At 46.0% G+C, this 17,747-nt stretch overlaps 1 protein-coding gene across 2 annotated transcripts in view; it reads left to right on the forward strand.

The window, feature by feature from the left end:
• The window catches only part of ATF3 (activating transcription factor 3), a 54,970-nt gene that overhangs the window by 26,807 nt on the left and 10,416 nt on the right, over positions 1-17,747 (forward strand). Inside the window, exon 1 of one of the 2 annotated variants that reach the window (XM_010340964.3) lies at positions 16,405-16,604. The exons of the other annotated variant lie outside the window; for it this stretch is intronic. The gene's annotated coding sequence lies outside the window, so the exon portion shown is untranslated. Of the gene's footprint in view, positions 1-16,404; positions 16,605-17,747 lie in introns of those variants that run through there. 2 annotated transcript variants of the gene reach the window in all.

Below are 17,747 nucleotides of genomic sequence, written 5' to 3' on the forward strand. Positions count from 1 at the left end.
TAAATGAAGAAACAAAAATATCCACTAAGAACTGTGGGGACACAGAAAATGTGTGTCCACGGCTAGCTTCATAAGCCGGAAGGCCTGTTCCATCCCACCCTTAACAGGTTTCACATGGCTTAATGCTCTGCTGTCACTGACCTGACATTCTTAATTTCTGAACAACGGACTCCACATTTGCATTTTGTAATAGGCCCCGCTAACTATATGGCTAGTCCTGGATGTGACTAACATTATATTATCTACACGAGGCAGTGACTTTGAAACTGGATTTTGAAAGATAAAATGAAATAGCAATTTTACAAATGGGAAGGGTTGGGTGGCAGGAGGAGGAGGAAATTCCGTCATAGGCAAGAATGTTGGATAGAAGAGGCCTGATGAGAAAAAAATAAAACCACTAGCGCCTCAAGTGGTTGGGGCTTAAAGTGCCTGTGGGGTGTGGCCCCAGCGGAGTGGGAAGGACAGAGGTAGAGAAGCTCTCAACAAAATATTCCTTCGATGAATTAATAAACACAAGTGAAGTGAAATTTAACATGAAAAAAAGAGTTTATATTTTTAAAATCTCCATGATTCCAAATGGCCGTTACAAGGTTACTCCTGTTTTCCAACTCTCCCACTGCACACTAAGGCTAACTTTCCCCTGTGTAACAGAAGTGCCTACTGATCTTTATCGCCAGCCTGATAGCAAAGTTAGCATTCCACTTCTGTGATCTCACCACCCAAATATTTATGAATCAGAGAGATGTTTCTAAGAACATGTTTTCAAATTGTTTACTTTATAACAATAATAGTGTGCTTTAATTACAAAGATGACGTTTTACAACCTAAATAGAACAAGCCTCAGTTGCGTGGGAGTTCATTGCTTTGGTGATAAAGAGAAACACAGACAGTGACTCAGGTGGAACATTTGTTTCATTTTCATTTTGTGTTTCCTTTGGTTCTACATGTCAGGGCATGTAATATATTGAGCCAAGGCAGAAGAGTGCTGTGGAGAATGTGAAAGTTAAAGCTAAGGCTCTATATATCAGAAAGAAAGGACAAGGTCCCCTCTCACCCACTGGCTTCCCTTTCAAGGCCAATGCGAAGAGGGAAAAAAGATGGTGGCTTCCCTCTAGCACATAAATGGTGAGCTAGTAGCAGTCAGTGTTTTGTTCCTGAATTTTTTTTTTTTTTAATGAAAGAAAGAAAGAGAAAGAGAAAGGGGGAGAGAGAACAGGAGTCTTGCTCTATTGCCCAGGCTGGAATGCAATCTAAAAATAGGTATTAAAAACCTCTTTTATGCCAATAATTGTACTTAACAGCAGAGACAGGAAGGAATAAGGGAAGAAAATAACAAACAGCCAACCAATATTTCATTTAAGTCTGTGAAATGCTATGCAAATGCTGAAGAGTGATTTACTTCCATTTATGTGGTCACTTTCAAAATAGGTGTAATGTGATACTGAAAAAAAGGTATGTTCTGTGGACCTGGGGTGAAGAATTCTATAAATATTCACCGAGTTTACTTGTTCCAGGTCTGAGTTCAAATCATAAATGTCCCTGTTAATTTTCTATCTCGTTGATCCGTCAAATATTAACAATGTGATGTCAAAGTCTCCCGCTATTATTGTGAGGGAGTCCAAGTCTCTTTATAAGTCATTAAGAACTTGTCTTAGGTATCTGGGTGCTCCTATACTGGGTGCATATATATTTATGATCATTGACTCCTGTTGTTACATCGATCCTTTTACCATTATGTAATGTCCTTCTTTGTTTCTTTTAGTCTTTGTTACTATTAAAGTCTATTTTGTCAGAGACGAAAGTTACAACTCCTTTTTGTTTGTTTGTTTGTTTTCCTCTCCATTTGGTTGGTGAGTCTTCCTCCAACCTTTTGTTTTGAGTCTTTGTGTGTCCTTGCTTATGAGATGGATCTGGATACAGCGTGCTGATGGGTTTTGACTTTTTTTTTTTTTTTTTTTTTTGAGACGGAGTTTTGCTCTTGTTACCCAGTCTGGAGTGCAATGGCCTGATCTCGGCTCACCACAACCTCCGCCTCCTGGGTTCAGGCAATTCTCCTGTCTCAGCCTCCTGAGTAGCTGGGATTACAAGCATGCACCACCATGCCCAGCTAATTTTTTTTGTATTTTTAGTAGAGACGGGGTTTCACCTTGTTGACCAAGATGGTCTTGATCTCTTGACCTTGTGATCCACCCGCCTCGGCCTCTCAAAGTGCTGGGATTACAGGCTTGAGCCACCATGCCCGGCTCGGGTTTTGACTTTTTATTCAATTTGCGTGTCTGTGTCTTTGATTGGGGCATTTAATCCATTCAAATTTAGGATTAATATTGATATTTGTGAGTTTAATAGTGTTTTTAATGCTAGCTGGCTATTTTGCCCATTAGTTGATATAGATTCTTCATTATGAAGATACTCTTTACCTTTTGGTAAGTTTTTGGGATGACTGATACTGGTTGTTCCTTTCTGTGTGTATTGCTTCTTTCAGAAGCTCTTGTAAAGTAGGCCTGGTGGTGATGAAATCTCTTAGTGCTTGCTTATTCATGAAAAATTTTATTTTTCCTTCATTTATGAAGCTTAATTTGGCTGGATATGAGATTCTGGGTGGAAAATTCTTTTCTTTGAGGATATTGAATATTGACCCCCACTCTCTTCTAGTTTGTAGGGTTTCTGCTGAGAGATCTGCTGTGAGTCTGATAGGCTTCTCTTTATGGGTAACCTGACCTTTCTCTCTAGCTGCCCTTAGAATTTTCTTCTTTGGGCTGGGCACGGTGGCTCAAGCCTGTAATCCCAGCACTTTGAGAGGCTGAGGTGGGTGGATCACGAGGTCAAGAGATCGAGACCATCCTGGTTAACATGGTGAAACCCCATCTCTACTAAAAATACAAAAAATTAGCTGGGCATGGTGGCACGTGCCTGTAATCCCAGCTACTCAGGAGGCTGAGGCAGGAGAATTGCCTGAACCCAGGAGGCGGAGGTTGTGGTGAGCCAAGATCACGCCATTGCACTCCAGCCTGGGTAACAAGAGCGAAACTCCGTCTCAAAAAAAAAAAAAATTCTTCTTTATTTCAACCCTGGTGAATCTAACGATTATGTGTCTTGGGGTTGCTCTTCTTGAGGAATATCTTTGTGGTGTTCTCTGTACTACCTGGAGTTGAGTATTGTCCTGCCTTACTAGGTTAGGAAAGTTTTCCTGAATAATATCCTGAAGAGTATTTTCCAGCTTGGATTCATTCTCTTCATGGCATTCGGGTACACCTATCAAACATAAATTAGGTCTTTTCACATAGTCCCATATTTCTTGGAGACTTTGCTCATTCCTTTTTACTTTTTCTTCTCTAATCTTGTCTTCTCGTTTCATTTCATTAAGTTGGTCTTCAACCTCTGATACCCTTTCTTCTGCTTGATCAATTCGAGTGTTAAAACCTATGCATACTTTGTGGAGTTCTCGTATTATATTCTCGAGTTCCATTAATTCATTTATATTCCTCTCCAAATTGTCTATTCTCGTTAGGATTTTGCCAAACCTTTTTTCAAGGTTCTTAGTTTCTTTACATTGGGCTAGAACATTTTCTTTTAACTCACAGAAGTTTCTTATTATCCACCTTCTGAAGCCTAATTCTGTTATTGGAACACTTTCATTCTCCATCAGGCCTTGTTTCCTTGTTGATGAGGGACTGTGATCCCCTGCAGAGGGAGAGGCATTCTGATTTTGAGTATTCTCAGCCTTTTTATGCTGGTTTCTTCCCGTCATTGTAAATTTATTCACCTGTCATCTTTGTAATTATCGACTTTCAAATTAGGTCTCTGAGTGGATGTCCAACTTGTTGATTCCCAGCACTGAAATCTGAGCAACCCACTGCACCAGCTAAAACAGCGGCGTTAAGATTCTTGGTGCTTTTCTGCCTGGGAATCTCCGGTCTGGCTTCCCTCTTGAGTCCCTTTTTCAATCAGCTGAATAGGCGACTCTGCCTTCCCGGAGCTCCAAAGGTCGACCAAAAGGGGACCCAGTCCTGTTTATCTGCACCAAGAACCGCCACACTGGCCACAAGAGTCGTGCTGGCGACCGTGGGGCTCCTCTGCTGGGAATCTCCTGGTCCGTGAGCAACAAAAATTCGTCTGAAAGTGTGGTGTCCTCTCGTTCTCTGCACTTTCACTGGGAGCTACAATCCTGAGCTGCTAGTAATCGGCCACCTTGGATCTCTCCCCCTTGTTCCCGACTTCTTTAAAGGAATGCTGAAGGGATAACACTGGTTCCTCTGAATTGAGAATCTCTTTGAATTTCCACTGCTGGCTTCTTTCCATTTAAATTAACCTTAAGAGGAGAAATTAATGTTGAGGTGTCTGCTAAGTGCCCCGTGTGAAGCCTCTGTCTGTCTTGTTCATTCTTGGATTTCTAGCTCTTTGAACAATACCAGAATGTGGCAGGCACTCAATACATGAATAGCTGCATGAATTTATTCCTCACAGCACTTGTATGTGAGGAAGATGCGGGGGCAATGTTTCAGATAAGAAAACAGAGACTAAATGCTGGAAATTGAGGGACAGAAGTGGTGTGTCCAGCAAGTCACGTCCAACACGAAGACAAGACGGGGCCTCCTCAGTGACTCACTTTTATGTGGCCAGGTACATTTCTCTTCTGTAGAACCTTGGTCTATAGGGAATGACAACAAGATAAAAGGGGCCCTTTGAAAATAATGTCACCATCATGATCATCATCATCATGATCATCATCATTGACTGTAGACACAGAGCTTAAAATCATAGAATTGAAGAACTGTAAGGAATTTCAGAATTTATAATAATAGAATCTCCCATTTACTAATGTGTTGTTACATTCTGGGTATCGAGCTATCTATCTATCTATCTATCTAGTCTATCTCTAGCTAGCCAGCTATCCATCCATTCATCTGTCTAGCAATCATCTATCTTTTTACCCCCTGTCCCATATCAACCCTGCAAGGTGGGTCACACTAGCTTTATGTTCACTGTCCCAGGCCAGCAAGTGGCAGAGGCTGAGACTCTTGCCGCCTTCTGGAGCCCTTCCCTTAGCACAGCCTCCTTGACTAACACAGGAGGAATTTGACCCTCAGGGAGGTACCTCGGGTTGCTCAGCTGGTGCAGAAGCAGAACTTGAACCTTAGCCTGGCGTTGTTTCCACCTCACACGGTGTTCTCAGTCTAGATGAGGACACTTTGGATTTCCTTCTGTTTCGCTTATATAAGTCACCATGAGGTTTAGCAGGACAAAAACTGAGCTTATTGAAGATTAATTAATCATTCCATCTCCTACCTTAGAAATGATTTTCTTCTTTCCTGGATGCCATTTCGTCCCCTGGCACATGGTAGGCATTCAAGGGGTGCTTGATACATTTGATTAAGCCAGAATTTGACTTGGATGGAATCTCAGTCTTAAGTACCCCTTAATGGCAGGACTAGAGAAAAGTAGGCAAATATACCCTTTGAAAGACACACTGTAATATTAGTTTTTGCCTTCATAAAAACTTTAACTTTCATATTTCAAGAATTAACACATAGCCACTACAGAACAATTGGAAAATTCAGAAATGTGTAAGTAGAAGAGAGAAAAAGTTACCCACCATACTTCCAACAATGAAATACTTTGAATATTTTATGGAAATTTATTTCCTCTACCCCATGTATTTTGTTTTTTATAGCTTTTATTGAGTTGTGAGTGTTTTGTGTTTATATACATCTTTCTAAATTTTATTTTTAATTTTTATGGGTACACAGTAGGTGTGTATGGGGTACCCGAGATATTTTGATACAGGCATACAAGGTGGAATAATCACATCTTGGGAAATGGGGTATCCATCCCCTTAAGCATTTATTCTCTGGGTCACAATCCAATTATACTCTTCTAGTTATTTCTAAATGTACAAGCAAATTATTTTGACTTCAGTCACCTGTGGTGCTGTCAATAGTAGGCCTTATTCATTTGAACTATTTTTTTGTAACCCGTTAACAATCCTCGCCTTCTCCTACTCCTACTACCCTTCCCAGCCTCTGGCAAGCATCCTACTCTCTATGTCCATGGGTTCAATTGTTTCATTTGTAGAGCCCACAAATAAGTGAGAATATGTGATGTTTGTCTCTGTGCCTGGCTTACTTCACCTAACATAAAGACCTTCAGTTTCATCCATATTGTTGCAAATGACAGGAGCTCATTCTTTTTTATAACTGAATAGTACTCCACTGTATATAAGTACCATGTTTTCTCTATCCGTTCATCTGTTGATGGACATTTAGTTTCCCTCCAAATCTTGGCTATTGTGAACAGAGCTGCAACAAACATGGGAATGCAGATATCTCTTTGATGTGTTGACTTCCTTTCCTTTGGGTATATACCCAGCAGTGGGATTGCTGGGTCATACGGTAGCTCTACTTTTAGTGTTTTGAGGAACCTTCAAATTGTTTTCCATAATGGCTGTACTAATCTGCATTCTCACCAACAGTCGTACAAGGGTTCTCTTTTCTCCACGTCCTCACCAGCATTTGTTATTGTCTGTCCTTGGGATAAAACCATTTTAACTGGGGTGAGATAATATGTATCTTGTACCTAAAACTTGCAGTATCTCTACAGCATTCCCTAAGTTGCAACCTCTTTGTGAATATCTTTTTAAATAGTGGCATAGCGTTGAAAAAAAGACGTACTTAATTAAGTGTCTAGTTTGTCAATTCTCAATTGTCAGTCTCAACTACATCAGGCTGAGGATCACTGGCTTTTCCTGGTTCTTGAGAGACCACTCCTGGTCCTCATTAATTACTTTATCAGAAAGCTAGCTGGGGTAAATATTGTGATCCAAAGCCTGAGGGAAAGCACAGATTCCAGCTATGAACTGGTCAGGTAGATTTTCATGGTACTTGGTAATTAATAGTAAATTTCCAATAGTCCACACTGACTCCTACATTGAGCCTTAAGACCCAGTCTGGCTCTCCTTCCTCCCTCTCTCTTCTCCTCTGAGTCTATTACTTTGATATCCCCAACATGCTGATACCTAGGGGCCATTCCCTTCTTTGACATCCCACTGCTAAGCATTTTGTCCCAAAATGTACTTATTAGTCTCTTCCCACTTCTACTCCCTACAATACCCAATCAGTTACTTCGCACTCCAGTGCTATGCTCTATAACATCTGAGATAGGGGAATTCTTCCCCTCTCCATCTGTCCTAACACCCAGCTGGTGCCAAAATCCAAAGATGTCTCCCTGGAAGTTTTCCCAAATCATCCCCTCTGGTTCCCCTCACCAGCCCTGCCTCAGGTGAGGCAACACTGATGCACTCCCAAGACTGACCAGGCACCTGCTTAGGGTATTTGTAATGGGGGGGGTCCCCAAAAGTGAGGGAAGCTCAGCTTTAATGAAGCAATTCTGAATTTTGCAATGAAAAGATCCAGGGGGAGAAGGCCATTTTAATTTCCGTACACATAAGAGCATTGTGTTTCGTGGATAATTTTTATTTTGAATGAACAACATGAGAGTGAGGATACCACTATCTTCTCAGTTCATCTGGCCTCTGATGGCCTCACCTGACTGGTGTTGCAGCCTCCTGATGCCCGTCCATGGGCATCTTCCTCTCCCATTCAGCCCACCCTCAGCCCCTTACCAACAGGTCTTCCCGAAAAACATCTGCTTGTGTCCATCTGCCACTGACAGACCCTGTGATCCCCTTCCCTTTGCCCCTGGGGACATAGTCCAAACTGATTATTGCATCTTCAAAGCCTATCACAGTCTGGTTCTTCCCCGACGTGCCTCCCTAACTTCCCCTCCCATACTCCTGCTCAGCAATTGCCTCCCTGTTCTCCAAACATGCCGCATGTTCTCTTCATTCCATATTTTCATTCACTGAATGCACATTCACTATAAGTCTGGTATGTCCCTGGAACTGTGCAGAGAGCTGGAAATAAGCACAGAGATGAGCAGGGCACAGCCCCTTCCTGGCACTCACAGCCTCTTCATATGACTTTCTCTATGCCTGGAATGCCTGTCCACTTCCCCTGCCTAGAAAATGTTCAGCTCAACATCCAGCTCGAAAGTCACCTCAGCCATCAGCTCTTGCCAGCTCTCCTGGGCAGAGCTGTCCTGTCCCACTTTAGCCTTTGCTGCATCGAGCTGTAACTATTTGTTGTCAAGTCTGTTTCCCCACGAGCTATGAGCACCTGGAAGGCAGATATGCATCACTTTGTACCTGCAGCTTCTGACACGGTATCCAGCACGTAGTAGATGCTCATTAAAATGTTGGAGGACTAAACATAGATGTATATACATATATTGAGTGCCTCCTATATTGCTGGACATCTGCTTCATGTATAACAACTTGCCACCTCAACAAGATGTTAAACTCCTCAGGTCAAGAAATGCTCTTATATTGCCCTTGTAACCCCAAGGTGTCTAAGTAGACTGCTGAGAGCAGTGTCTGGCAATAGGACACAATCTGATGCCTTGATTGATATGCATAAACTCACTGGAGTGACTCACTTTGCCCTTGGCCACTCTAGTTTCAAGTACAAGTTCATCATCCGATGATTCAAGTTCATCATATTTTGAGAAAAGCATAAAAGTCCAAAAAGCCCTACTCAGTTTACTCAGTCAATAACAGGGCTTATGTTTGTGGTTAAAACAAATTATGAAATAATTGCAAATTTGGCAGAGGGGAAAGTATCCCTGAGGGCACAGGGATCTGGAATTTGTTAAGCATGAATCTTCTGGGACATCAGGAGAAAGAATTTTCTGGCAAGGTCAACTCTAGAAGCATCTGTGCATTCAGTAAGACTTTGGTAAAGCAAGGGTGCCCATTTTCAACAAGGCAGGCAAGGCTAAAGAAAACACACATCATGCTCTCTAAGATTTTGAGGATAGTATCGCTTAATATAAGTTTTGAAATAAGTTAGATCGGTCTTGAAATCAAGTGCCTATGAGCAACTTTCTTAACCTTTCTGTGTTTTGGTTTCCTCATCTGGAAAACCGAGATTTAAAAAACCTACCTCACAGGTTATTATAGGGATGAAAGAAGATACTGGGTATTTTTAAAAGTGCTTACCATTGTACCTGGCATGTAGTATGTGCTTAGTAAATAGTAATTACTAAATATGATCTGGCCACACATCAAGTTTTTTAAAATTTATTTTCAAAGTAGTCAGTGAGCCTGAAGGATGGAACTTTCCATGAGGGTCTAGGCACTTTGGTGTCTCTGGTTTCCATATGACTTGGTAGCTTCAAGGGTAAGGCATGGAGAGGGAAAAAAGGAAAATTTATTGAATGTCACTTTTGAGGGTGCACTGTTTTTTTAATTTGAAGGATATATAGTAGGTATGTATATTTATTCGGTGTGTGAGATACTTTGATACAGGCATACAACGTGTTATAAGGGTGTATTGTTCCTTCATCCTCAATACCACCTTGTGAAACAGATATTATCCTCATTTTACAGGAGAAATTGAGGTTATAGGACCTACTCAAAACCACATAAGAGGTGGCAGAAGGAGGATTTGAACTCAGTTCTATCTGACCACAGGTTCTTTCTGCCATTCCTGGCTTCTACCCTGCAGCATCTCCTTTTCAGCCCCAAGGATAGTATGCCTGGCCAGCCACTAGCTGAGGATGCCCCTGAAACGTTTTAGGGTGCTCTTGTTACAATCAGCTCTTTTTTTCACCTTGGCCCTAATCTTAGCAAATGCAGCATCTCCCTGGGCAGAGGGCAAAAAAGGAGTTTAGGAGTCTCAGTGGCTGCTAAGGTACCTTTTGGTGTGAGAATTTATGATTCTGACCCCATGGAGAGCCACATTTCCTCCGTGAGCTCAGCTTCCTCATCAATCAAATGAGGGCCCTGAACTGCATCAGAGCATCCCAAGTTTCCCATGAGCATTTGCCAGGAGGTAGTATGTATCATGGTTATGCACTCAGATTCGGAAGTCACTCTACCTGGGTTGAATCCTGCTCTACTGCTCACTAACAAGGTACCTGCTGGCAAGTTATTTACCCTGTCTATGTCTCAGTTTCTTCATCTATAAAATAAAGATGTTTACAGTCCATTAAAGGGTGGTTACAATAATTAAAAGCATTCACAGTATGTAAAGGGCTTAGTATATAGACTGGAACACCCTGAATGCTACATAGTAGCATTTTACGCTTAGGAAGAATGGAGGCAATTAATCCTCTCAAGGTCCCAGGAATATAACTTTTAGCGGCTTATGCTAAACCCAAAATGTATTTGACATCTCTCTCTTTCCTTAGAAATCCTTGTATGACTTACATTCAAATTCCACATATCTATATATGTTTAATATAACACAATATTTTAATGATTTTTTATTTCTTTTTTTGATTTGGAGTCTCACTCTGTCGCCCAGGCTGGAGTGCAGTGGAATGATCTCGGCTCACTGCAACCTCCGCGTCCCAGGTTCAAGTGATTCTCCTGCCTCAGCTTCCTGAGCAGCTGGGATTATAGGAGTGCGCCACCATGCCCAGCTAATTTTTGTATTTTTAGTAGAGACGGGGTTTCACCTCGTTGGTCAGTCTGGTCTCAAACTCCTGAACTTGTGATCTCCTCGCCTCAGTCTCCCAAAGTGCTGGGATTACAGACGTAAGCCACCGCACCCAGCAGGATTTTTTATTTAAGGCAGACACCCCATTAAGATCCCCTCTGTTTATCTCATGGCCCTGGTACACCGTGTGTGCTCATGTCCAGTTTGAGAAAGACAGAAGTGAATACTTCTAGGGTCCTTTTGGCTATGGTGTTTTTCAGTTCTCAGAATCACTGCCAAACATCTGCACCTGCTCAGGAGAGACTGAGGTGACCAGATACGTGGTAGCAACTCACATCACCAAACTGGCATAGAGATTCCAGAGCTGCCTGAGCTACAGTGAGAATTTTGCCTGAAGGCACAGGGATAAGCACAGCCCGGCTGCTCTACCTCTGTACCACTAGCCCACGCTGCAGACTGCATTTTCTGTTCCAAGGTGGATGAAGAGAAAATAAAGGAGGATGGGAAAGTAGAGAGGGGTGGGATTAAAGGAGATGCTCCATGGGAAAAAGCACCTGTAGGGCCTTTTGTTTGGATGTTAGACAACAAGGAAAATGCACAGGTAATCACAATCTTTGGGGGTCCTTCCATCTTCCACCATATATACGCCCCGTGTAGCATTTTGAAGGAAGACATCAAGACTCATTCTTTAACCCCATTTAAGCATCCTGAGCAATGATGGTATTTAATGCCCCTTCCCTTATGCAAAGATTTAAATTTGTATAGCATTCAAGCAAAATATTAGCAACACACTAAATGCTAAAAGTAGGGAAATGATTAAGTAAATCATACAACATCCACTGGCAAGTTATGGTAATAAGAATCAGGATAGTGGTTACTTCTGGGAGGCAAAGAGGTCTACTTCTTGAGTGAGTTCCCAATGTGTTTTATTATTAAAATGTGTGTGTGTGTGTGTGTGTGTGTGTGTGTGTGTGTGTGTATGTTCTATGCAATCTTTTGTATATGTGATATATTTTTAATAAAACATATTTGTAAGAAGAAAGACCATACACCATTTTCGCGTAATAAGCAAAAGAGCAAATTTCAAAGGTGTGTGCAATCTAAAATCATAACTATATTTTAAAATAATATACATTAAAAAAAGATTGGAGGGAAACACACCATAGTGCTAATAGTGTTGAGATTGTGGGTAATATTTTTCTATTGTCTGTTTCCCAAATTTTCATGACAAAAAAATCATAGCAAAACTTTCCCCAAAGAAATCTTTAGAACTATGAATCTTTTAATGATTTTCAAATCACTTTCACATCTATGATCTCATTTGTTTGTTTCTTACAACAGTTTAAGGGGAGTTAATGCTAAGTAGTTCTGTTTTATAGACTGGGAAACCAAGACATTGTGGTTATGACTTGTATACTCACTCAGTTGACTGAAAGTAAACCTGTGGATGGATCCCAGGTCTCCTGAGTCCTGCTAATCCCCTGATTTCCAGGACTCCATCTTGGATTCTGGGGTCTCCAGGATTCAATCTCTCAAATGGGAATATCTGCTACCTGGGTTTTGGCCCAGTGGACCAAGGTAGAAGTCTATGGCTGTGGATGATGGACTACACGCTAGAAGTCCCTAAAGATGCAATCCATGCCTGGGGTGCTCTGCCACGTCCCTCTCTCACAAGGCACCTAGTCCATGGGGGTGAACACTCTTGGAAATATTGGAGGTGGGAGAAGGACAGGCTGTGTCTGAGATTCAAGTTGGACAACATTTCTTAATTCTAGATTTTGGAGGGGAAGAAAGGTTGCAGAAATGGGTCTGTCCTTGTGCTATTATTCAGTGCCTTGCCTATGATGTCTTCTCTCTCCCCATTTCTCTTAGGGGAAGTTGCCAGAGGCTCACTGGGTGGCTTTGGCAGAGGGTCTGCATTCAGGACTGTCAGAGCTCAGCCCAAGGTTCCTCACTTCAGAGAAGTTGGGAGCCTTAGACAGGCGGAGTGCCTTGCTCAAGAATACCAAAGGCAGAACCATACCAAACCCAAATCCCCGGCTCCTAGCCCAGGATACTTTGCAGGGCCACACAGCATTGAGGAAAGCCCCAGGTGTGTGGTGGAGTTGCTGTGATGGAGAATGAGGATCGTTCTCATCATCTGCCTGGGCTCTCATTCCCACATTGTCATTCCTGGATATCGCTTGACTTCATCCACTCTTTGCCACTGACAAGGGGGACTGAATGAGCTCCTGGAGAGATTCAGGGGTACCTCAGAGAGCTCTTCCTGATTCCTAATTAATGATACCACCACTGAGCGCTGACTGGGTGCCTGATCCTCAGATGAATGTCACAACCACCTTAGGCATTAGGCGTTGTTAGTGCCATTTTTCATTTGAGGAAATGACTTACTTAAGGTGACACAGCATCTAAGTGCTGAAGCCAGAATCCAAGTACCTTCCACACTTTGGTGCCTACTGGGTGATGCTGCCCCTGTTTCCTGACAATGCCTATTTTGGACACTATTAAACTAGCAATCCCCACATTCAAACTGACTTTATAGAAAGAGTGAGCTTCAGAAACATAATAAAATGTAAGAAAATTGATCCCACTCCCATTCCACGGTGAAGACTGTAAGTTGAGCCCGGCGGACGGGGCTGTCTCTCTGCTGGATTTTATCGTGTGTTTCTAGAGTTCTGGGCACAAACACAGTCTTAGGGTTTGGAGAACAGAGTAATGGGGCAGAGGAATGTGGGAAGAGACTGTGTACTGAACTAAGAAACTGCTAGAACTTTTAAATATCTTGAATTTTTTTGTTTTTGTTTTCTGCATTTGGCTCCCTGTAATGTTTTTATGTTTAGATTTGGTTGCCACGAGTGGGCTGTTTTTAGTTGCCTAGTTCCTTCCCCTCCCTTTTTAATTTTTTCCCCTTCCTTTTGCACATGTCCCAGCATGAAGTCTCCAGTTCTTATCTCACTCAGCAAAACATACCAAAGCTGATCTGAATGTGGATTCCCCAGGCAGTTCACCAGCATAAAACCTCAGCAATCTTCAAGTCTCTGCTTAACGCCCTTTCATTGAGGATTAACCCCTGAAATCACCCTAGCCAGGGCTTCCTTCTAAGGCGGAAGAGCCATTCTTTGGCTCGTGTCAAGAAATGTTTTGGTGTGGGAAGCTTTTCCGTCCCCTCCTCTGCATGGCACTGCCTGTGTGTGTGCTGAGAGTGGGCACACTGGACATTGGTGGCATTAACTTAAGTCAGGGTAAAATGAGGACGCAAAGGACTCAGATGTTGATCACTCTCCTGTGGCAAAGACTTCAGGGGCTCTGCCTTGCTCTGTTCTTTTCCAGTCTCTCAATTCAGCAGGCATTTCACGGGTTCTCTTAAGGGCTGAGGGGAGGGAGGCAGGCAGGAGGAGTTTTTGTTTTCCTTGGATAAGAGCTTCATTCAAGTGGGGGTGGACTTAGTTCTCTGTCAAGATTCGTATCACTTTTAGGGTTTAGAAAGTCAGGATCAGACTTCTGTGAACAACTGAGAGCATTTCTAACCAGGTGTAACTTGGAGATTCCAAACTCAGAGTAATTAGAATGAAGCAAGATTGATAAAAGGAACTGGAGGCACAATGGTAATAAAACTAACCTGACCAGGGTGCGGGGGCTTCCCCTGCACCAATTACCCTTCCCTTGCAATTGTTTTGTGGAGGCCAGTCTGTTTGTTTACTTGACGCCCTAAGTTGAATTTTCCCTTAAGGACAGGACCAGATCTCCACAGATCTGGCTTGGGTGCATTAATGGAATCACAGTTCAACCTGTAAACTGGTCAAAAATTTCTGTTTCACAGCCGAAAAATAGTAAAAAGCTTCACGTGTTCTCCCTCCTCTCCTTGCTTCACTTTATAATGGTGCTATTTATTCCAGGGCAGTCTATACGTAGATAAAGTAGCTAAGTAGAGATTCCAAATAACTTCATTCAAATGCACAAACACTCCTCCGTCTACTCCCGCCCGGCGTTCTCCGGGGTTGCTCCGGCACGCCCGAGGTTTACCTGAGCGCACTCCAGCTGGAAGGCGGATTGTGGAGGTGTGCAGCGCAGAGTGCGGGGGTGAGGGCGTGGGAGCGGAGGGTGGGGCCGGGAGAGCCGTTACCAGGGCGAAAAGTAAAGCGAAAACATCGCCCTGCACTTCCCGCGCTACGCCGCTGGAAATCGGGTCAGGTCCAGAGCAGGATCTCCAATGATCCCGCATGGAACCCTAGGGGTCCCGGGCCCACCGGGGCGCAAAGACTTCGGAAGCAGCTCTCTGCGTGGACCCAGGCCCGTGGGGAAGGGGGTGCTCTGAGGTCTGGCTTGGCGGCGAGGAACCCCGATGCGGGGAACTGGGGACTTCAAGTGAGATCCGGGCTCTAGACACCTTTAGTTTTTACCTCAAATTACTAAACTATGATCTTCGGCCGCCTCGCTCCCAGAGGCAGGTGGAAATGAGCAGGTGTTTCTGCCCTTGGCTGTCTCCCCACACCCTGCGGCCGCGCAGGTCTCCCTTCTAGGCAGGTGCGAAAGTCCCGGGACACACTTGTGTCCACAAAAAGTCATCCTCGGGCAGTCAAGAAGGTTCCTGGTTCTGCGGCTCTGAGCAGAAATTGTTGGGGTCGGGAAATAGGAACCAGGAAATAGTTTTTAAGGTTCAAACCCAGTGCTGCTGAGGTCTCAGACGGAATCTCGGGCCATGGGGCCCCACCTTTCCCGCCACCCTGGCTTGAGGGCAGAGGGGATTTCTGCTGCGGGTTCCGCCTGTGGTCAGTGGGTCCCCATTCCCGGCCGTCCAGTCCCAGCCCAATCGGCTCTGGACGCAGAAGAGCACATGAAAAGTTGAAGATGGGTTTTCCCTAAATATTGCCTGAGAGCGGGGCGACGCCCAGGCCTGGGCAGGTTCACCGACACCAAAGCACCTTCTCTTTCCCCCTCCTCCTGGCCTCTGGCTTCAACCCCCTCCTACCCTCCCACCGGGTTGCCTCTGTCTCCTCTGGGACTCTTATCTTTTCCCTCTCTTGCTGGTTTTACTGAGACGTTCTTGTCAATTTAAAACGCTTTGTGATTATTAAAAAAAAAAAAAAAATCGAACCGCTACGGTCCCACCACTCGTCTTAGCCTCGGAGCCCGGAGCCGGTCTGCGTGTGTGCCCATGTGGAGTGTCAGGGGCTGCGGGCTCAGGCGCACGGTGCCAGCCGAGGGCTGCCCTCCGCTTTTGTGTTAACCGGCCGGCTTCTCGCGGTCCCCAACGCGGAGGTCACACTCGGCGGGTAACGGCGTGGATACACCGAAGAGTGACTTTGGACACCTTCCCCACACCACACTAACGCTTCTGCCCTACTCTGCCCCCTGCTAGATAAGTAGGAGGCCAGCGGGGGAGGGGAGTATTTTTCTGAAGCTCCAGAAAATGACCACGCATTTTAGAGAAAGGTCGTGCCCGCTTCCCAGCCTCACCTAGTCTGGGCTGGGGCCGGGATCCGCCTCCCCACCTTCCCCGCCCCCCGCTCCTCAACCTAGCGGAGGGAGAGATGCCAGCGCGGTGGAGTCATGCGGCTGGCCTGGGCACCATTGGTCATGCCTGGAACACGCAGCAGCGAGTACGCACATCTGGCGGCTATCCCGGGCAGCTTCAGTCCTGATATGGAGAGAGAGGGCGGGAGGGTGAGCGTCTCAGTGAGCGAGGCTGGGGCATCGCGCCCCGGCTGGCTCCGCCCCGAACTTGCATCACCACTGCCCTCCCCCCCGCACCCGCCTTTCGCCCCGCCTTGACCCCTCCCCCACCCCTCCTTCCTCTGCTCGGTTCGGCCGGTTCTCCCGGGAAGCTATTAATAGCATTACGTCAGCCTGGGACTGGCAACCCAAAGTAATCGACTGCGCCGCCACCCTATAAAAGGGGTGATGCAACGAGCTCCAAGCCGCAGTCGCACGCAGCCAGGCGTACACTGCACAGCACTCTCCCCTCGCCGCCGCCCGAGCGCACCCGCCAGCCCGCGCGCCGGCCGTGAGTCCTTGGTGCTCGCCCGCCGGCCGGACCAACAGCCAGCCCGACCCCGTCCCGACCCTGCCCGTCCTCCGGACCCTGGCCGCCCCGAGCGGAACCTGGAGGTGAGCGCTGGAAGCCGAGGGACTGAGCGCGACGAGGGTGGCTCGCCTTCGTTCCCTTCGCGCGCCTCTAAGTAACCAGTCCCGCCGACCCCTGACTCACCCCCCCCACCCGCGCCCCCAGCCTCCGGTTTGGAAATAACTCTGACTTGAACTTCTTCTAAGTCACGGCTGCTCCCCGGCTCTTCGGAAAGTTTCTCGCAAAGCGAAAGAAGTAACTTTCTCTTTTGACTTGGGGAGCGAAAGGTCTGGCGTCGCTCTGCCGCCTGCCTCCAGTGCCGCTTCTCCGCCAATGGAGCTGGCTTGCCCGGCTGGGAGAGGGCGTGAGGTGGGTGGGTGCACAGGGGTGTCCGAGGCTGTCCGGCTCGCCGTCCCGCTCCATCCCTCGCTTCGAGACCCGGCAGTGCCGGAGCCGATCCTTCCCGCGGTCGGCAGAGGGGCGCGAAGGCCGGAGGCTCGCGGGAGCGCTGCCCCACTCACCGAGAGGAATGAATGGGGAAGGGGGCGGGCAGGAGGGCGGCGTCGTGGGCGCGGCCGCTGGGGGTCGCCCTGGGCACCCCGGAGCGCTGGCTGCAGGACCGCGAAGGCTGCCCCGAGAAAAAGTTAGCTGGATAAGTTTGGAAGTGGCGAGCGCTGGTGCCGCGCTGTCCCAGGGTGGAAGACCGGGAGGGCTCCCGGCGTCGGCTGGGGTCGGGATCCCGAGCCCGGGACTCCTACATACCTGGGACTCTCACTCTGGCTTTTCCTTCGGCGGGTCCTCGGATTTCTTGGCTTTGCATCCATGGAGATCCACCGTGGCGGGGAAGCGAGGGTGTGGAGCCAGTTGCGGAGATATTTGAGAGAATGGCTGTGCGGTCTAGTGCCAGGATTCTGAGCGCCTGCACTGCAGTCGATGTCGTTGAGCCTCAGTATGTCCAGCCGGGAAATAAGGGCACATGGACAGTGCTGGCCCCCTCTGCGTGTTGGAGGGCACAATGTAGTGGCTGGATCAGATAACTGACTGCTAAGGTCCTTTCCATCTGGAGATTTTCAGATCTGGAAAAATCTTTCAGAGTTGTGGAAAGAAAAGGAGCCAGTGAGGGGACTTGAATGGGGTGGGTCTCTATCTAATGTCATTCACCAGTGTCCACACAGTGGGGAAAGGGG

This window comes from Saimiri boliviensis, chromosome 14 (genome assembly GCF_048565385.1).
Source record: "Saimiri boliviensis isolate mSaiBol1 chromosome 14, mSaiBol1.pri, whole genome shotgun sequence".
Taxonomy (NCBI): domain Eukaryota; kingdom Metazoa; phylum Chordata; class Mammalia; order Primates; family Cebidae; genus Saimiri; species Saimiri boliviensis.